This window comes from Saimiri boliviensis, chromosome X (assembly GCF_048565385.1).
Source record: "Saimiri boliviensis isolate mSaiBol1 chromosome X, mSaiBol1.pri, whole genome shotgun sequence".
NCBI classification, from domain to species: Eukaryota; Metazoa; Chordata; class Mammalia; order Primates; family Cebidae; genus Saimiri; species Saimiri boliviensis.
The window spans coordinates 121,264,035-121,275,112 of NC_133470.1; positions in this window are offsets into that span (position 1 = coordinate 121,264,035).

Here is an 11,078-nt window from a genome sequence, read left to right on the forward strand (position 1 = left end):
AGAAAATGGTATTCTTTCCACTTTAGCCTCCTCTAATATTTAGATGAGACAGGCCTCTCATCTAAGGTGGAAGATAAAAGAAAACCTATACAAGAAAAAACACTTATAAAACTTACAGGCCAAAATGTATACCCACTAACAGACTGATAATTAAGTGGAAGATTATATAGGGCTAGTTTCCACATTTTGACATGATCACCAGTACAATAACAATATATTACAGCTGAAAGAACTGCAAGACTCGGACTTTATTTTAGGAATATTTGGGGAATACCAAAGTAAAGAGCAGTTACAAAAATAAGACACTAGGAAAATCTGAAGCATCTGATAACTATAGCTACAGCTAATATTAAACAAAAACTGACTCCTAACTCAATTAACATAAATTCTCACACTAGTAGCCTTCTTATCACAATTCTTATTGCCCAATGCAACACATCTAGCCTTCAAAAAATATTGCATAGCATGCCAAGAGGCAGGAAAAAAGCAATTGGAAAAGAAAAGCATCAGAACCAGACTTAAATATGGTAGTGATGTTGGAAAATAACCATGATTAAAATGGTAAGGGCTGTAATGAAAAAAAAAAATCTACAACATACAAGAACAGATGTTAATGTAAGCAGAGAAATGGAAAATCTAAAGTAAATGCTAGAAGCATAAAAACAAAGATGAAAAATGCTCTTGATGGTCTCATCAGTAGACTGAACAAGGCAGGGAAAGAACAAGTGACCTTGAAGATAAGTCAGTAGAAACTTCCCGTACTAAAATAAAAAAGAAAAACTAATATTAATTTTAAAAAGAATATGCAAGAACTATAGAAAAATATCAAAATATGTGCATATTCAGAATAACAGGAATATGACTTGGAATTTTTTGAAATTAATTACATACAAAACAAACTACAGATACAGAAAGTACAGAGAATACCATTCAGAATAAATACCAAAAGGACTCCACATAAGCATATCATATTTAAACAGCAAAAATACAAAGATTATTAAAAAAAAAAAAGCCTTAAAGCCCAGGGAATGGAGATGAAGGAAGCCATCTTACCTATATATATATATATATATAAAAAAATGATAAGAATTACAGCAGATATCTGATCCAAGACCATGAAAGCAGAAGAGAGTGAAGTGAAATATTTAAAGTGTTGGAAAAAAAAAAAAAAAAAAAAAAAACTCGATTTTTTTTTTTTTTTTGAGATGGAGTCTTTCTTTGTCACCCAGGCTAGAGTGCAGCAGTGCAATCTTGGCTCACTGCAACCTCCACCTCCTGGGTTCAGGTGATTCTCCTGCCTCAGCCTCCTGAATAGCTGAGATTACAGGCGCCTACCACCAAGACCAGCTAATTTTTGTATTTTTAGTAGAGAAGGGGTTTCACCATTTTGGCTAGGCTGGTCTCAAACTCCTGACCTCAGGTGATCTGTCTGCCTTGGTCTCCCAAAGTGCTGGGATTACAGGTGTGAGTCACGGTGCCCAGCCCAACCAACCAATTCTATATCCAGTGAAATTATTCTTCAAAAATAGAGGCATACCACTAAACAACTACTAGGCTGACAAAAATCTGAAACACTGGCAACACTAAATACTGATGAGAAGATGGAGCAACAGAAATTCTCATACATAGCTGGTGGGAATGCAAAATTCTATAGTCACTTACAAAGACTGTTTGGCAGTTTGTTATAAAGCTAAACATTACTATACGATCCAGCAATCACACTCAATGGTATTTGCCCAAATGAGTTGGAAACTACATCCACACAAAAACCTGCAGAAATATTTATAGCAGCTTTATCCATAATTGTCGAAACTTGGAAGCAATGAAGATGTCCTTCAGTAGGTGAATTGATAAACTGTGGTATATACAGGCAACAGAATAGCATTCAGCACTAGATATATACATAGATATGGAAATTATCACTAGCAGACTTTTTCTGCAAAAAATTTTTTCATATTTTCTATAGGCAGAAAGAAAACTGCAAAGTTCAAATATATATATATATATATATATATATATATATATATATATATAGCCATGAAATGATACAGAGAACCTTAAATGCATACTATCAAGTGAAAGCAGCCAGCCAAACTGAAAAGGCTACATATGGTATGATTCTAATTATGTAACATTCTGGAACAGGGAAATCTATGGCAAAAGGAAAAAGACTGGTGGTTCCCAGGAGTTGTGGGGAGGAAGGAATTAATAGGCAGAGTACTGAGAATTTTTAGGGTGAAAAAATTCAACATGATACCATAATATTGGATATATACCATTATGGATTTACTTCTTATTGCATTGAGCCTATTCTATAGCCTTTGTATTTTTATCACAATGATTTTTCTTCCTCAGTTTGTTGATGTTTTGGATTATATTGGCTGATTTTCAAATGTCAAAATAGTCTTGCATATCCACAATAAATCTCACTTGGTCATGGTGGATAATTCATTTTATACATTATTGGTTTTAATTTGTTAGTTTTTTGTCAAATATTTTTGCATGCATGTGTATTAGACATATTGGTGAGTAGTTCTTCTTTCTTGCAATGTTCTTATCTGGTTTTGGTATTAGGGTAAATCTGGCCTTATAGAATTAAATAGAACAGATTTTCTCGCTTCTGTTTTCTGGAAAACATTGTGGAGAATGGGCATCATTTCTACCTTAAATGTTTGGTAGACTTCATTAGTGAAACCATCTGTGGATGGTGCTTTCTTTTTTGGAAAGTTATAAATTATTGTTTCAATTTCACTAATATATATGAGTCTACTCAGAGTCACACAAGTTTCTGTTTGTGTGAGTTGTGATAGTTTCCGTTTCTTAGGGAATTGATCCATTTTATCTAAGTTATCAAACTTACTGACAGAATGGTTTATACTATTTCTTTATTATCTTTTTAATGCCTTCAGGATCAGTAGGAATGAGTCCTCTTTCAGTTCCATCATAGTAATGTGTAGATTTTGTTTGCTTCTTGAGCAGCCTGGATAGAGGTTTTTTATTTTTTATTTATTTGTTTGTTTGTTTGTTTTTTAATTTTATGGGCTCTTCTTGAAAAATCAGCTTTTGATTTTGTTGATTTTCTCTGTTAATTTCCTGTTTTCACTTTCATTGATTCCCATTCTAATTTTTACTATTAATTTTTTCTGCTTACTTTATACTCAAATTGTTCTTGTTTTTTTTTAGTTCCTAAAGTAGCTTATTGATTTTAGAAATTTCTTCATTTTAAATATATGCATTTAGTGCTATAAATATCCCTCTAAACCCTGCTTTTGCTACATCCCACAAATTTGGATAAGTTGAATTTTCATTTCATTTACTTCAAAATATTATGAACTTCCTCTTGACACTTTATATTTGACTCACGTGTTATTTATAAGTGTGTTGTTCAATCTACAGATATTTGCAGATTATCCAGGTCTTTCTGATATTCATTTCTAGCTTAGTTCCCTTATAATATAAGAACACAGTTTGTATAGTATCTATTTTTTTAAATTTGTTCAGGTGTGTTTTATGGCCCAGAAAATGATCAATGTTGGTGAATGTTCCAGGAAGCTTACGAAGAACATGTATTCTCTTGATATTGGATGGAGAAATCTATAAATATTAATTTTCCCTCTTTTATTGATAGTCCTGTTAAGTCAACTATATTCTTGTTGATATTCTGCATGCTTAATCTATTAATATTGAGAGAGAGGTACTGATTTCTAACTATAATAGTGAATTCATCTATTTCTTCTTGAAGTTTTGTCAGCTTTTTCTTCATACATTTTGATGCTCCATTATTAGGTGCATACACATTAAGTATTGTTATATCTTCCTAGAGAATTGACCTCTTTATAACTATACAATTTCCCTCTTTATCCCTGATAATTTTCCTTATTCGGAAGTCTGATTTGTCTGAAATTAACATCAGAACATTATCTTACTTTTCCTTAATGGTATCATGTTAATTGATATAGCTGGATTAATATATACCATGTTTGTTATTTTCTGTGTTACACTTACACCCTCAATAAACTAGGTTTCAATGGAACATATCTCAAAATAATGAAAGCTATTTACGACAAACCCACAGGCAAATATCCTACTGAATGGGCAAAAACTGGAAGCATTCCCTTTGAAATCTGGCACTAGACAAGGATGCCCTCTCTCACCACTCCTATTCAATATAGTATTGGAAGTTCTAGCCAGAGCAATCAGGCAAGAAAAAGAAATAAAGTGTATTCAATTAGGAAAGGAGGAAGTCAAATTGTCTCTATTTGCAGATGACATGATTGTATAAGACCCCATTGTCTCAGCCCCAAATCTCCTTAAGATGATTAGCAACTTCAGCAAAGTCTCAGCATACAAAATCAATGTGAAGAAATCACAAGCATTCCTATACTCCAATAACAGACTAACAGAGAGCCAAATCATTAGCCAACTCCATTCACAATTGCTACAAAGAGAATAAAATACCTACGAATACAAATATCAAAGGATGTAAAGGATGTCTTGAAGGAGAACTATAAACTACTGCTCAAGGAAATAAGAGAGGACACAAGCAGATGGAAAAGCATTCCATGCTCATGGTTAGAAAGAATCAATATTGTGAAAATGGCCATACTGCCCAAAGTAATTTATAGATTCAACTCCATCCCCATCAAGCTACCAATGATCCACTTAACAGAACTGGATAAAATCACCTTAAACTTCATATGGAACCAAAAGAGAGCCCTCATAGCCGAGATAATCCTAATCAAAAAGAACAAAGCTGGAGGCATCACACTACCTGACTTCAAACTATAATATAAGGCTACAGTAATCAAAACAGCATGGGATTGGTGCCAAAACAGAGATATAGACCAATGGAACACAACAGAGGCCTCAAAGGCAATGCCACACATCTACAATGATCTAATCTGTGACAAACCTGACAAAAACAAGCAATGGGGAAAGGAGTCCCTGTTTAATAAATGCTGTTGGGAAAACTGGCTAGCCATGTGCAGAAAGCAGAAACTGGACCACTTCCTGACACTTTACACTAAAATTAACTCCAGGTGGATTAAAGACTTAAACATAAGACCTAACACCATAAAAACCCTAGAAGAAAACCCAGCCAAAACCATTCAGGTCATAGGCATAGGCAAGGACTTCATGACTAAAACACCAAAAGCATTGGCAACAAAAGCGAAAATAGACAAATGGGATCTAATTAAAATCCAGAGCTTCTGTATAGCAAAAGAAACAATCATTAGAGTGAACCAGCAACCAACTGAATAGGAAAAACTTTTTGCAATCTACACATCTGACAAAGGGCTAATATCCAGAATCTACAAAGAAAAAACAGAGTTATAAGAAGAAAACAAACCTATTCAAAAGTTGGCAAAGGATATGAACAGACACTTCAGAAAACAAGACATATATGAGGCCAAGAAATATATGAAAAAATGCTCATCATCACTGGTCATTAGAGAAATGCAAATGAAAACCAGATTGAGATACCATCTCATGCCAGTTAGAATGGTGATTGTTAAAAAATCTGGAGATGATAGATGCTGGAGAGGATGCGGAGAAAAAGGAACACTTTTACACTGTTGTGAGAGTGTAAATTAGTTCAACCATTGTGGAAGACAGTGTGGCTATTCCTCAAGGATCTAGAAATAGAAATTCCATTTGACCCAGCAATCCCATTACTGCATATATATCCAAAGGATTATAAATTATTCTATTATAAAGACACATGCACACATATGTTAATTGTGGTACTGTTTACAATAGCAATGACCTGGAACCAACTGAAATACCCATCGATGATAGATTGGACAAGGAAAATGTGGCACATATACACCATGGAATACTACGCAGCCATAAAAAACGATGAGATCATGTCCTTTGTTGGGACATGGATGAATCTGGAAACCATCATTCTTAGCAAACTGACACAAGAACAGAAAATAAAACGCTACGTGTTCTCACTTATAGACAGGTGTTGAACAGTGAGAACACATGGACACAGGGAGGGGAGCATCACACACTGGGGTCTGTTTGGGGACACGTAGGGGAGGGACAGTAGGGGGTGGGGAGTTGGGGAGAGATAGCATGGGGAGAAATGCCAGATATAGGTGACAGGGGGATGTAGGCAGCATACCACACTGGGATGTATGTACCTATGCAACAATCCTGCATGATCTGCAGATGACCCCAGAACCTAAAGTACAATAAAAACAAAAGAAAACAAAAAATATATAATTTCAAGCCTTATGGGATATTAGAGTTCTTTTCTGTCAAAGAATAAAGATTATATGACTGAAAAGGGAGAGAGCTAGCAAATAGATCTCTACCACTAAAGTGCCTTGTGACCCTACAAAATGATGTACAGATTCATATTTAGACAAAAAGCAACATGCATCTCTGCCTTCACCTAAAATTAAATCCAGCAGGTGTAAACATTCACATACTGTGTATTCCTATGAATCAACCTGTCTTTTCAAATTCAAGACAAGTCCTCTCTACATTTCAGGACTTTACTGGAAAAATTTGTGGATGGTGATGTTATTATATGTAAATAATAGCTGAAGAGATTTTATAAGAAAGACAGTTTATGTCATTGTGACTAATAGTTCTCTCTAAAAATACCAAGTAACACACAGATAATTGGATTAATGAACAAAGTCAGTGTAGTTAGACTAATGTTAGATTATGGAAGAATTTGAATATTCAGCTCAGAAATTTAGAGCTTATTCTGAAAACACATTCAAAATAAAAATTAGACTTACTCATCTTTTGTAGTCAATATTTTTATAACTTTATATAAATTTAAAATTCCAGAGTAACTATTTTTTAACTCATTTTATGACCATTCTCAAAAGAGTGAATATTTTATTTTTTTAAGACAGGGTCTTGCTCTGTCACCCAGGCTGGAGTGCAGTGGTACAATCATAGTTCACTGTAGCTTTGACCTCCTGGGCTCAAGTGATCCTCCCACCTCAGTCGCCCATGTAGCTAGGACAACAGGTGTGTACCACCATTTTTGAATAATTTTTCTTCATTTTTTTGTGCAGATGGAATCTCACCATGTTGCCCAGACTGGTGTTGAACTCCTGGGCTCAAGCAATCTTCCCCTCTTGGTCTCCCAAAGTGCTAGGATTACAGGCATGAGCCAATGTGCCCATCTGGCTGCATTTTATATATGAAGCCTTTGCTATGTACAATTTATCTGAAGCTTATAATTTATTTTGTAAAAGAATGTAAATGGCAAAATGTCTATTTATTTTTTTGTCATTCTGGATATTGGAGGGAGGTGATGTGAAGAAGGCAGGTATCAAGGGAAGATGATATTGATCACTTAGAGGGGCTAAGCTAGTAGGTTGGATAGAAACTGCTGTTGTTTGAATGCAGCCTCTCCAAAATTCAGGTGCTGCCAATGAGATAGTATTAGGAGGTGGAGTCTTTAAGAGGTAATTAGGCCACGAGGGCTCCTCTCTTGTGAATGTGATTAGATGCTCTGTAGAAGGGCTCGACGGAGGGAGTTTGTTGCTCTTGCCTTCCTGCTTTCCAGTATGTGAAGATGCAGTAAGAAGTCCCTCACTAGATGCTGATGCCTTGATCTTGGACTTCCTTGTCTCCAGAACTGTAAGAAATACATTTCTGTTTCTTATGAATTGCTAAGTTGTCAGGCATTCTGTAAAGCAGCACAAAACAGACTAAGAAAGAAATTTAGGTTTCAAATCATCCAAAACTGGTTAATAATTATAACTCAAACCATTGGCTCTTAAATTTTGCTACACATAAACATTATTCAGAGTTTTTTTTAGTAAAATGCAGCGGCATAAACATTATTCAGAGTTTTTTTAGTAAAATGAAGATTTCGCTCCTTGGGATTGAGCCAGATATCAACAATTCTAACAAGCATCACAGGTGAGTCTGATAAAGAGGTATATCTTAGGTTGTGGTCCCCAAAAGTGGACCCTAAGATGAGGATTCATTTATTAAGAAAATGCTCCTAGGAGAAAATAATAAAGGAAAGGAAATACAGTAGAGAAAATGCAAAGAAGCCAAACAGGAATGACATTTTAGGGAAAGTGTCAGCCTCTAGTCTGATCCTCTGGAGAGGTTAGAGGCATAAATTTCAAATTCAGTCTGTCCCAACTTGAGTCAAAGGAGGTAGGTTTTTATACCCTGCCTCAATTGTAAGTCATAGGCTGAGTTGTTAATTCACAGGTACTTCTGGCTCTGCATGTATATGTGTGAGTGTGTGGCTATAGTAACCTAGTCAGTCTTTCAAAGACTTTTTCCTGCAGGTCCTTGTAAACAAACCCACATTCAAGCCTAGGGAAGCGGGAGATCTAAGGTGATCTGAATAGAGTACCATTGTGTCTCTTGCAGGGCCCGTGGAGCACATTTTGGGGGACATGGCTTGCTATTTTTATTTGAATTGTCAAAACAGTGATCTGTGGATGAGATAAAATTAACATAACACTGAATCGATACAAAAGGGGAAATCACCTCCACTCAGTTTCACGTGGCCCTAATCTATTTTGGTACACCAAATTAGATTAGGGCCACGTGAAACTGAGTGGAGGTGATTTTTCTAAATCAGATTCAAAGCTGCCTTATGCAGCTTAATAGTGAAAGATCAGAGACTGAATCAGGACTTGTAAGGTCACCTGGAGAGCAAAATTAATATACATCCTTCACGTGTTTACTCATGAACACATGAATAGTAAACAGCTTCTGGGGGAATCTATGGCTCCCACCAGCTTTCCTAGTGGGGTTTGCCGATATTTCCCTCAGAAAATTTATATTATTTATGTTTGCACACAGCCTAGACAAGGTTAAGGAATGAGAAAAGAACTGAAGATGTTATGCTACCTAAGGTGTGCCATGGAGACTTCTGCAATATCATCAAATCAAATTTTGTACAGATTTTCTCTCAGTTTTAAAAAAATTTTCAATATTGTGTTTGCTAGAGTAATAAGAAAAGACATGTTTTCATATTTTTGCTGGAATAAAAGAGGGCTATCTATGGTCTGAACGCCTGAAGAAACTCAGAGAATTTTGATTGACTAGGAAATACAAGATAGAGTAAATCTACCTGGAAAAACATACCCTTCAAATGTAATCTGCTACTTATGTGGTATGTTTAGGGAAACTCACATTCTGAATAAACATGATTCCTGTCAGACACATGTTTGAGAAATTGAACAGATGGAAAAAAGCCATGAGTAGATTTAATTTGACTTCTGGTACACATGTGATTAAAAATAGAATGTCAGGATAGGGGACAGTGATGAGATAGCCCACGTCAAAATACAAAAATGGTTCCAGGCATTTCTTAATATTTTAAGTTTACTTGATTCTGTCCTAGGTAGGTCATGAGGCTGCTGAATAGTTTCTAAAAGTTGCAAAGAATAGCAATCTAATGATATTCAGATAAAGGATTAACATTTTTTCTTCTACGGCCATTCTGTGGGAATGAATGTGTAGTTGGTGTATGTGTATACATAATTGCATAAACATGTACTTCTGTGTGAATACTTCAATTTAAACAGCACTACAAAAATTTAAATTTGTTAGAAATACTCTGGTGTTTACTAAACTGATATTCAGTTATTGCCCTGGGAAAATCTTTCTCAATGAGCGTGTCTTCTCAATTTCATATTTGCTTTTACTCAGCACTGAAAATAAAGGGAAATTTAAGCTTATCACATTGAAGTACAACCAGTCTATTGATAGCATTCTTAAACTATTCCACAAAAACTTTTTCTCTCTTATTCTTTCTACTTCCTCTAGAGATTTATTTTCACAATGTTTCACAATGGGTAATTCTAACTTTGACACTGTCTTGAAATCACTGCATTGACCTCTCATCAAGTAACTCTCTGATATTGACATGGTTTCCCTACTGGGCAGGCACGAAAGTTAGTCAATAGGAAGCTTCTGTTTCTGTTTTATTTGGCACTTTTATTACTTAGCGTTAACAAATACATTGATTTTTTTGCTTTTAAAAATCACTCTCTTAAGAGTATAGCTAGCAATACCTAAGAGTTAAATCTTCTCTGTCAAATTGATCTAAATAAGTCTGTAACTCTGAAATTGTGAAAATCCTGTCAGAATACAGATACTTTTTGAGATCATTTCTAAACAGAGTAAAATTGTCCACCACCGCTCCCCACAACCAACATACCTACTTCCACATACATTACCAAAGCTCCTTTTCTTCTGCCTTTAAATATGCATAATTTTCTTCAATATTTATTTAAAAATTAAATAAAAGCATTTGGCATTGCTGTTTCCTCTTTCATCCTCACACTCTACACTCCCCTGCTGTCTGTTATTACTTTATCACATTATCATTCCAAGCCTAGTTCAAATCTTCATACCTGACATTCTCTGGAACCAAATACTCCTCACCCATACCACTTATGAGAGTTTTATAATTCACATTAGTTTTTATGTATAAATATTTGATTAAAATATGTGTCTCCATCTAAGTGTAGGCACCATATGTGCCCAGCATGTAGTATGGTGCATGACAAATAGTGAACAATAAGGTATTTGTTGAATGAATGGTTTGGTGAATAAACTATTTCTTATAGGAATTAATTATATTACTTCTTTAAGCCACAACTCTTTCATTCTTTAATTTCATGAAATCGTCTTTTCCTCTAGCCGCCTAATTCCCTAAAACTACTTTGTTGAAGGTAATTAATGTAATTAGCACAAAATCCAGTCAATTTTTTGATATTCTATCTCAGTTTTTCTGTAGCATTTGACACCATTGACTGGTCTCTCAAGGCTACTTGGAGCACTTTCACTCTCTTTGTTTCCAAAGTATTTTATTATTCAGCTTCATCTTCTACTTTTCTAATTACCATTTCTTTATCTCTGTTGTTTTTGGCTTTCCTCCAAATTTTTTCAAATGTGAGCATTTACTAAGGTTCAGTTCCTGACCCTGGAATTACTGTTCTAAGCTAATTACTCTGGTGACTTCTATCTTATACCTTCAATCACGTTCTCTAGATCTTTAGGCTTAACCTATCCTAACATCAGCGCTCAAGTTCCCTGATGTAAATTGCCTACTGAACATTTCTGTG